At 28.4% G+C, this 10,505-nt stretch overlaps 1 pseudogene; it reads right to left on the reverse strand.

Moving 5' to 3' along the window:
* Positions 1 to 2,737: 2,737 nt before the first annotated feature.
* On the reverse strand, positions 2,738 to 3,051 carry LOC145168766 (large ribosomal subunit protein uL6m pseudogene; annotated as a pseudogene).
* Between the last annotated feature and the right edge of the window lie 7,454 nt (positions 3,052 to 10,505).

The raw sequence follows: 10,505 nt of genomic DNA on the forward strand, positions 1-10,505 counted from the left end.
TAGGTTTTTTTTATTTCAACTTGTATTATATGCATATTAACTTGTATCAAAAGGTGTGAGTTAGAGGGATATATTTTCGTATGTTTAGGTTGGGAGGGATGAAAGTGAGAGAAAGGCAGATATGTTGATATGACGTCTAGATAATTCTTGTTTAAAAATTCATGAGATTAAAAATGATAATATAATAAAAATAAAATCAGCTGTTGTGAAATTGATGACACTTGAGAACTAGTGCAACATTTTCCATGTCTTGCATTGAAACACCTACAACCTACCACCATGAGGTTATATATTTGGAGATTAATTTTATATCTAGATACGAGATAACAACAATGCAAAAACAAACAATAGTATGCACTCTTTTGTGACCGTTGACCAAGAAATATAATTTCGTTGCAAAAATGAAATGAGAAATCTTTAAACCATCGTTGCGCATATGAGCTCCACGATAAATACATTCAGGAATAATTCTGTTGTATAATCATATTGATAAAATCCTTGTCATTTGAACAAATCTGATTGGCCAAAAATATTACATACTTCCCTCTAAACAAAACTATAAAGTCTTTTTTGACATTTTACATAAAAATTATAATCTGAATTATCACATTAATAATATATTAGATCAAAAACCAAATAACATACTTTTAAAAACAACGTTCAATCATCTATCTTATATGTTTATAAGCTGAAGATTATAAATTAAGATTATTAGGTATTCATTTTGAGAATACATTTTTCAAAATATAAATACTTAAAAAATATATATATTTATTTATAACACATAATTTGACATATATTCATACTTTCCAACTTCCAAAGGATAAATTGTTATGAAGTAACAGTCACTTCTTTTGATCTGTTTATTTAATACGATTATCAAAATTAGCTGAAGATTCGGTTTTTTTTTTCAACTATGAATTCATATTGTTAAAAGAACTAAAAAAAAAAAGACTGAGGGATCACGTGATGTCGCGTGACAAGAGGGTATGTGGAGAATATGATTTGGATTTTGGTATACTTCATCATCCATGTTATACAGTATGGGTATAATTTTACTTAAATTATCTTACAAGTGTGTCCATTTTTGGGAATCTAAGCACGAGATCAGATTAGAGGGCGTCACATGATACATAAAGATTAAGAGTAAATTACACGAATGGTCCCTATGGGGTTTGGAGTAATTTATATGTTTGGTCCCTAACTTATTTTTTTAACTCAGAAGTTCCCTATTGTTTGTTTTTGCTGCGTGCTTGGTCCATGTCTTATCTAAAAAGACTATCTTGCCCTTGATTTTTTAATTTATTAAAACAATATGGGGTAGGTAAGGTAAGGTAAAGTGAGATAGAGGTGGGGTTGGGGTGTTTATTTAAATAAATTAAAAAAATCAATGGCAAAATAGTATTTTTAGGTAAGATAAGGACCAAGCGCGCAACAAAAACAAATAGTAGGGATCTTCCGAGTTAAAAATACAAGTTAGGGACCAAACGTGCAAATTATCCCAAACCGTAGGGACTATTCGTGTAATTTACTCAAAGATTAACGACTATAATATTATACAACGTCTGTTTCAATAATGATTTTTTAAATCCTACGTTTAAATTTACGTTTTCCTGTGCTTCCAGACATGCTGAGCTCCACATATTCTTTTACAGTCAAAAGGGGATCGATTCCGTAAAAGATTGGATCAGTAAATGGAAATTCACTGAAAAAGTATGTTGCTATTTCCCAAAATGTTTAAAAGTACTCTAAATTCATATCTATTTATTTCTGGTTGATGTTATTTTTTTTACATTATATATATTTTATATTTGTTGCGTTTTTTGAATTCATACATATTTTTTTACTTTATAAATATTTTATGTTTATTGCGTTTTTTGAGTTTATATCTATTTGTTTCTGGTTGATGCTATTTGTTTTTATTTTTTTATCAAAAAACCAAAGTACATTGCTATTTATTTATCCATGTTTTGGTGTTAAATGCATCAAATAGCAATATGCTTTAGAAGTTAACCTTCAATAATTATAAATAGCTTAAATCTCTCAATTATTTGTTTATACTGTCATTTTATTTTACAATATCTTACTTTCATATTTTACCTACAATATCATTCTACTTTCATATTATTTTATAGGATTTGAGGATTTGCTAAATCTGCTCAAACGGGGTGCAATCTCCTTAGTGAATATTTGTTGAATGCTATAAAAGTTGTTCTATTTCGGGGTACTAACCTTTTAGATAAAGTATCCCTGTATGAGGATCCAATTTGCCATAATATGTAGTTGGAAAAAAAGTCATCACCATAAATGTTTTATACCACAAACTCAACAAGTTGCCAGAAAGTAACATCAGCAGTCAAAAATAGTTAAATTTGGTGACATTTCTCCTTTTTTTTACTAGATTCTCACATCTGATCAGAATTCATTAACTTTATGCTTATATTTAGCTTCAAAACTATTTGATAAGGAGTAATCACATTCTTGAAAAGTATGGTGGTGAAACAAGATTTTTTAATAAAAAAAGTAACTGAATAACTCATTACAATATTATGTAGTTAGTAACTTACTTCACTATTGGTTCCATGTGTTAAGAGGTAAATAGAATCTTGGATTGGGGGTAGAATTTTTAATCATATAGACTATCTTCAAAAAGACAATTGCTATAATTTGTAAAACTTTGAAAATATAGCTTACTTTCTTAAAACTTCATTTTATCTGTAACTATAGCATCCTATTTCTATTTTGATTTCTTGCCCCATTTTTTCTTTAAAACTTCATCGACATACATAATACCTTTGACTTTTGTAATCCTCCAGTGACTAATAGCTAGAACGGCGACAACAAACTGGTGCACCCTTTGCTTGTCGATTCCGGTGCAACAAACGGTATTTGGTTTGAAACAAAATACACGAACAACTGGAGATGCTGATAATTCAATTTCGTGATTGTACCCCAACTTCAGAAACAATAAAAGCCTTTTCTGATTTCCGCTATAGCTATGAATCCAACTCCGATTATCTTCAATAAAAAATGAAAGAATTGAGCTTCCATTTTATCAATCACTGCTTGTATACACAACATCATCAAATCCTAAACTCGATCGGTTGCATAAACAATTCTATTTGATGGTTAGGTTAAACCATAAATCCAGAATTGATGATTTTCTCGATTAAATCCCTAAATAACCGTTGAAAGCGTAAATCAAGAAAAACAAATTATTAATGCATATGATCTTAAGTTTTATATCTACGTACATAGCGAGCGGGTACATACCTTAAGGTTGCCGGAGAAAGCTATTGTCACCGTCAGTAGTGTTAGAAGACAATCAATCGTCCGAGGAAAACAATTAACGAGACGATGTGTCGTGGCAACTGTGGCTTTGTGTTGAAAGAAACCTTTATTCATCTTTTACCAAAATTCAACTTTGCCCCTTGTAGTTTTAAAATATATACATGTTTATTGTTAAAATTTTAGTTTATTATTACTTTTTTTTTATTAAAACGTAGATATAACATGTTTATGTTTAGTAAAGTGAATAGCACATATTCTTTTGAGAATCAACATAAGTATCGTAGGTTAATAACAACCAAAATATATAATATTTCGAATTGTAAAAATGTTAGGTTTGTAAGGATAACATAATTACACCGTAATGAATATTTTTATTTGAAAATTTTATATTATCATGTTTTATTCTAATTTTTATTGTTTTGAAATAATATTTTTCTATGTAATTTTCTATTAACTTCAACTAATACTCTCTACATCCATTTAAATTGTTAAGCATTTATATTGTTAATTCATTCTTTAAAACATTATTTATTTATTTTTTATTCATTATTTTTGTTTGTAATTTATTTTTATTTTGTTCATATATATATATATATATATATATATATATATATATATATATATATATATATATATATGTTTCTTACATTACTTTATTTTATACTTTGTCATATAACAATAACATTTTTATGAATGATTGTTTTTGTTTTTTCAATCTATTCATTTTGTCATATTGTCGTATAACAATGACTTAATTTTAGTAAATCACATATATCATTTTAATTTATAATTGATTGTGTTGGATTTACATATTACGATTTCGAATTATTAATAATTTAAATGTTTTTATAAATGTTTTATTTATTTAACTATAATTGAATGGGTCATTTAAAATTTAATAATATCATTTTATGTATTATGGTAACGAATTTTATAAGTCACTTTAATTTATATATCATTATACAAGATGGATATTTTTAATTAATTTATACTTAAACAATCAAAGCATCTTGAATATTAGTTATAATCACATGTTATAAAATTAAAGACAAATAATATATATATATATATATATATATATATATATATATATATATATATATATATGTAAACTAATAATCGTGTCACAATAATTGATTGCTCACATGATTTACAACTATCATTTATTTGCTATTTGATTATTATTCAATTCGCCAATTAAAAGGAGTCACCATTGGTATGTAACCCTTAGTTTCAATTTATTAATTTTACTCTTTAACTTTACTTTATTATTTTTGATTTTTGATTATATATCAAACAATAACATGGATGCCACAACGCTAGAGAGAAGAAAAAAATAAAAAGTTATACTTTGATATTCAAACAACTATCGTTAATTTCAACAAATAATAATGTCATTATCATATTCCTTACAAAATATATACATTTATCAATTGGTAAAGATTTTATTATCAATTTTCAATAATTAATTTATAATTTAATCAAAATTATTTTAAAAATTTTCATCCGTGGTGCCCACAAGTTATAACCTAGTATATATATATATATATATATATATATATATATATATATATATATATATATATATATATATATATATATATATATACATTAGCTGTTTACCCGCGCCAAGCGGCGGGTGACTAAATCCTCGTTTTTTCAGCATAAGTATGATTTATGTTGTTTCTTGCCACAACATACGGATAATGAATAAATTGACGCCTAGGTTCTAGGCGGTGGACTAAGGTCAACCAACTAATCGATGCCTAGACGGTGATACTTAAATGTATTTATTAAAAAATTATTCATATATTTAAATATTCTAAGAACGTAAATATATGAAATTTTGAAAATTTTAGATTTTGGATGTAATATTTGAAATTTTTTTAAATTTAAAAATCAAAAATTTATATCATGAAACAATGTTTGATTGTTTATCCCAAGAGTACTACCATAAAAAAAGGTTTGTACATAGTTTCTTTCAATTAGAAGATAAAAATACAAAATGAAAGTATGATGCTATAACAACCAATTTCATAAAAGTACCTTGCTTTTTCTTGTTTATTATAACATATCACTTTCATGTTTTTCGATTAAGACATTATACTATTCACATCAAAAGTATGTTGTTATTTCTTGCAATTAGCCAAAAAAAGTAAGATGTAATAATTAACTAAAAGTACATTGCTATACTTTACACTTACATAAAACCAAGATGTTGTGAATCTTTATCAAGAAAATGAAAAAAACAAAAAATGTGAAGAATGGCAACATATTTTGCTCTCGCTACTAATTTGGTAGCAGCATACTTCAACCATTTTACTAATCACAAAAACACCACATAATTTTCCCCATAAACACAACGAAATACACAGTAAAGAATCACAGGCAAGCAAACACATAGCCACTCAAGGTATAATATTACAATAAAAAAAAGTACATTGATATTTCTTGCAATTATAAAAAAAACAGAAAATGAAATTTAAGAAGTAGGGTATGAAACAGGAGAGTAAACCATAGGAATACATAATTTCCTTAACATAACCTTCACTTGAAACCGATTTTCTCTTATCAGAACCTGGTTTTACCAAAAAAAAAACGTCCTTACAAGAGGCACCTACGAAATGCAAGAAACGGTTATTATCAACTTGTCTTAAACAAAATATTTTAAAAAAATGTTAAAATTTAGAACTGAAAGTTAGATGCTACAATTAGACAAACAAATGAAAGTACAATTATATTTCTTGCATTTATCCTAATCACGTGCTAAATGCAAGATACAACAATGCACTTCGATTTATTTGTCTAATCTAGCATCATACTTTTATTTTGAAATTCTTAATTTTTTTTTCCTATTAAACCATTGTACTTATAAATTACAAATAAGAATAAAAAAATAAAAGTTAGAAAAAATTAGATGCTACAGTTAGAAAAAATAAGTACATTGCTATTTCTTGCGTTTACCTCTATCAGAAGGTAAATGCAAGATACAACAATGTACTTCCATTTGTTTCTCATATAGCATCATACTTTAGATTCAAATTATTAATTTTTAGGACAAATCCCATGTAACAAATGGACTATTGTTTATTGAAGCTACAAAGATAAAAAAAAAGACAAAAGAAAAATAGACAAAAAATCATGGAAAAATGGTTACTTACAGTGTTTCTTTTCTTTGCCAACACCGTTGTTCCAATCTGAAGAAGCTAAGCATGTTTCAAAATAATGGCCTTGGATGATGTAAACTACCCCTTTTTACGCTGCATTCTGGGAGTATAAGTGTGAATAAGATATATTCAACTCTAGTTTACCAATACTTTGTGTATTCAAATGCTAATATGACAGCTACACCCCTTTAGTTTTGATTATTCTGTACTATTTAGCACACCCACAAGTTTTAATTTCCAAGGCAACTTCATAATATTTTGTGTGCTCACGTTTTAATTTTTTAAGAAAGATATTAAACAAATAATGAAAAGAAGAAACAAAAAAAACCAACAAACTACAATATTAATAATAGGGTTAAAAAGTATATTTTAGTCGCCTATACAAATCAGGGAAGATTGGAGTTGCGTTGCATGAGTGATGCAAGGAAAGTTGAACTCTATTACTGGTACAATTTTGTGAATTCCAATGGAATTCAACTCCCCCTTCACGTGCACTCAAAAACTAGAAGTGGCTAATACAAAAATAACAATTAAAAATCATTTTAGCATGATTTGTTCCAAATTCTAAGCAAATTACCGTATTGTCAATTTGGATGTATTACTCTTTCATGTTGAAAGCGATATCATATACTCTTAATCTGCATACAAGGTGAAAAGAAGACCATTATAAACAACTTTCAATAATTTAATTATATAATCATGTGTTAGATCCCCATTAAATTAAAATTATTTACATAAGTGAGTTCTTTCAAAAATACAGGATGTCTTGTAAACATAATATCAAATAGTGATTGTAAGAAATTATTTAGAATATAAACTACGGGTAATAAAGTATTATAGAACAACCTTAATCGGAAAGTTAATCAAGCCTGGAATGGAAATCATAATCAGGATGTGCAGTATAGCAACTTACAATGATCTCCATATTGTAAAATGTCTTTGGATCTATTTGTCCTTGAGGAGTTTCCTGGAACTTTAGATTTGAACTCAAAATCTAATCTGCATTAAACTGATTTCTTGAGACTCACACTGTTTCAAAAGTCAAATCAAACAACAAATTGGTTCAAAATCACAAAAAAACAAAATTAAATAACATAACCTTCCCTGGGGTTTCAAAAGTCAAAACCAAATTCTTTTCTAAAATCAAAACCTAGTGTATCAGAAATAGAAATAAAAAACAAAATTAAACAAAAAAAATAAAAACTTACCTTACCTGAAGTCGAAATTACAATTAACAACAGAGAATCATTTTGATGATAGTATTGAGAATTAAAGAGAGAGAAGAGAGAAATGGTGGTAAGGGTGGGTGTAGATACCTCTAGTAGGATTTCATCAGCTTTTCTCCAAGAAACCTCATCTACTATGGCATCCATTTTTTCTAGAAAAAAATAAATCAAAACCTATGGTAAAAAACCAGCTCATACTATTGAATCACAATCAGTAAGGAAGAAAAACAAAAATAAAAAACTTAGATTTGTTACTTACTTTCTTCAAATCTCTAGAGATGATGGTGAGGTGCTCCGACAGTGGTGATAGAGGTGGAGAGTGGCGATGTTGGTAGTAAGCAAGTGTGGTTCTAGTGTTTTTTGTATGATTTTTAGATCGAGAGCGATGAAGACAGATGCGGTGAATGGAGAAGCGTTTGTGAGGAATGCAACCGATAGGGTTTTGTGGTTGTGGTGACCAACAACTACCGATTATGAAATAAACAATCTCCAGCCATGGTACTTAGAACACGGATAGGTTAGAACACTGGTAACCACAAAAGGGAAGTAGCCGACGATAGTGTGAAATAGCAACAACGGCGATGGTGGTGATCTGTCATGCAGTTGGCGTTTTCTTGCGAGAGAAAGGAGAGTGTGTTTTTCAGATTTGAAATTAGGGTAAAATGAGAGAGAAAGAAGAAGACCCTCAAGATTAGGTGCGCTTTCAAAGGGAATGGGTGGTACGGTGGTGTTAGGGCTTCTAGAGTGAACAGATGGGTGGTGGCAGAAGGCGGCAATGAATCTTTAAATGGTTATGGATGTGAAGTAGAGTGGTGATGTATGAAGAGAAATTGAAGAAAATTGAAGATAACAGAGAGGTTAAGGAGGTTATTGGTGAGTGAGTTTGTGATGGGGGCGCAATAGGAATGATTCAGTGAGGCTGAGAGAAACGAAGAAGGTGTTTTGGGTCTAGGGTTTTAGAGAGAGAATGAATATGTAGACGCTAAATGGAATTGAATCTGTGATTTGAGATGGAGATGAACAGTTCAACAAACATTGAAAGATTTTTTCCGGGATTTCATGCTTCAAGAGTCTCCATCGAAGATTAAATGACCAAGTCAAAAACCATAGAGATAAGAAAAAGGACCTGGTCAAAGCCGATTTAAGTTTTAAAGCCTATGTTGACCAAGTAAGATATTTATTTATGCAATGCATAAACTTGTTGTACATGATGCATTAATGGGTTATACCTCTTTTCAGCCTTTGACCAAATTTGCATAATAAGGAGTATATATATATATATATATATATATATATATATATATATATATATATATATATATAGAGAGAGAGAGAGAGAGAGAGAGATAGAGAGAGAGAGAGAGGTAAGTTCAATTGAGAAAATAAAAAAGGTTGAGAATGGGGGAATCATTCTCAGCCACTCATTTATTTTTGCCGCAAAAGCCTCCGTCGTACCAGCGGATATGAGAAAGGAATACACATGTGTTTTCCAACAAAACATGTTTCCTTAAACTATGCTAATCATTAATTTAATATATACAAAAACATTGTTTTTTTCGTTTTTTTTTTAATTTTTAAGAAGTTATTTTTATCAAAAAATGATTTTAAATATATACCAAAATTCATGATTTTTTATTCTCTACAAATAGACATCCATATTGATATACTTTTAAGATAAAATAAAAAATTTAGTTTTTTTATATTTTTAGCTATCGTTATTCATAAGTGAATAAAAATGCATTAAATTTTTGCTACATCACATTCGTTATTCACTTATGAATAAAAATATATAATTAATTTTTTTTTACAGTTTAAGTATCATTTATACAACTTATTAATATATGAATAACAAATTAACTGTAACAAATATCTGATAATTGTTTTATTCATATATGAATATAAAATATGACGACAACTAATACACGTTTTATTCATATATAAATAGAATATATGACGAAAGATGAGGTAAAAAATATATTTTAAGTAAGAAAAGTTTAGTACGTGTCATATTCATATATGAACGATATTTAAACTATAAATAAAAAAAATTAAGCATACGTTTTATTCATACGTGTCACACCCCGCTAAAGCTGAAACACAGGGCGTGGCAGTACAAAGGGTTTCATCGCAAAAGTTAAAAGACAACACCAACCATAGTATTAAAAATCATTACAAATTCACAATGGGTTTGAACAACTTTTAAAAGAAATTACAATGTAAATTGAAATACAACACATGCGAATGCTCCTAAAAGTGAAATGTCCCTAAGTGCCACTTACTCGATGATTCCTGAAAAAGCATGTAAAACGAGCGTCAACTAGAAAAATAGTTGGTGAGTACTCACAGATAAACAAAATAATACTGGTTCCATGAATTGAAATCAAAGTTTTGATAAAAGTTTCCAATAATAAAAGTATATTGTTAAAATGAGTAAATAAGTTTGTAAAAACAAAGTTCTTTGTCATCATGAGAGATAAGGTATGTTGCCCAAATAAGATGCAACATTCATATTCTCATGGAAGATAAAGTTCGTTACTCAAACGAGTAAACAAGTTTCATTGCTAAAATGAGCAATCAATTTCGTTGCTACAAGGAGCAAACAATTTCATTGCTAAAACATGTATATAAGTTTTCAGTAATAACAGTTCGTTGTTGTAATGAGAAACAAAGTTCATTGCTATAATTAATAAACAAGTTTATTGCTATAACGAGAAACGAGTTTGTATGTGTATGAGCAAACAATGAGTCTCAACCAAACCTATGACTGAAGCCCTATCAAGATCTATGCTTATCGTTCCATAGATGAATATGGTATCATGCA

Source organism: Lactuca virosa, chromosome 4 (genome assembly GCF_052849685.1).
Source record: "Lactuca virosa cultivar CGN04683 chromosome 4, Lactuca_virosa_CGN04683_v6, whole genome shotgun sequence".
NCBI classification, from domain to species: Eukaryota; Viridiplantae; Streptophyta; class Magnoliopsida; order Asterales; family Asteraceae; genus Lactuca; species Lactuca virosa.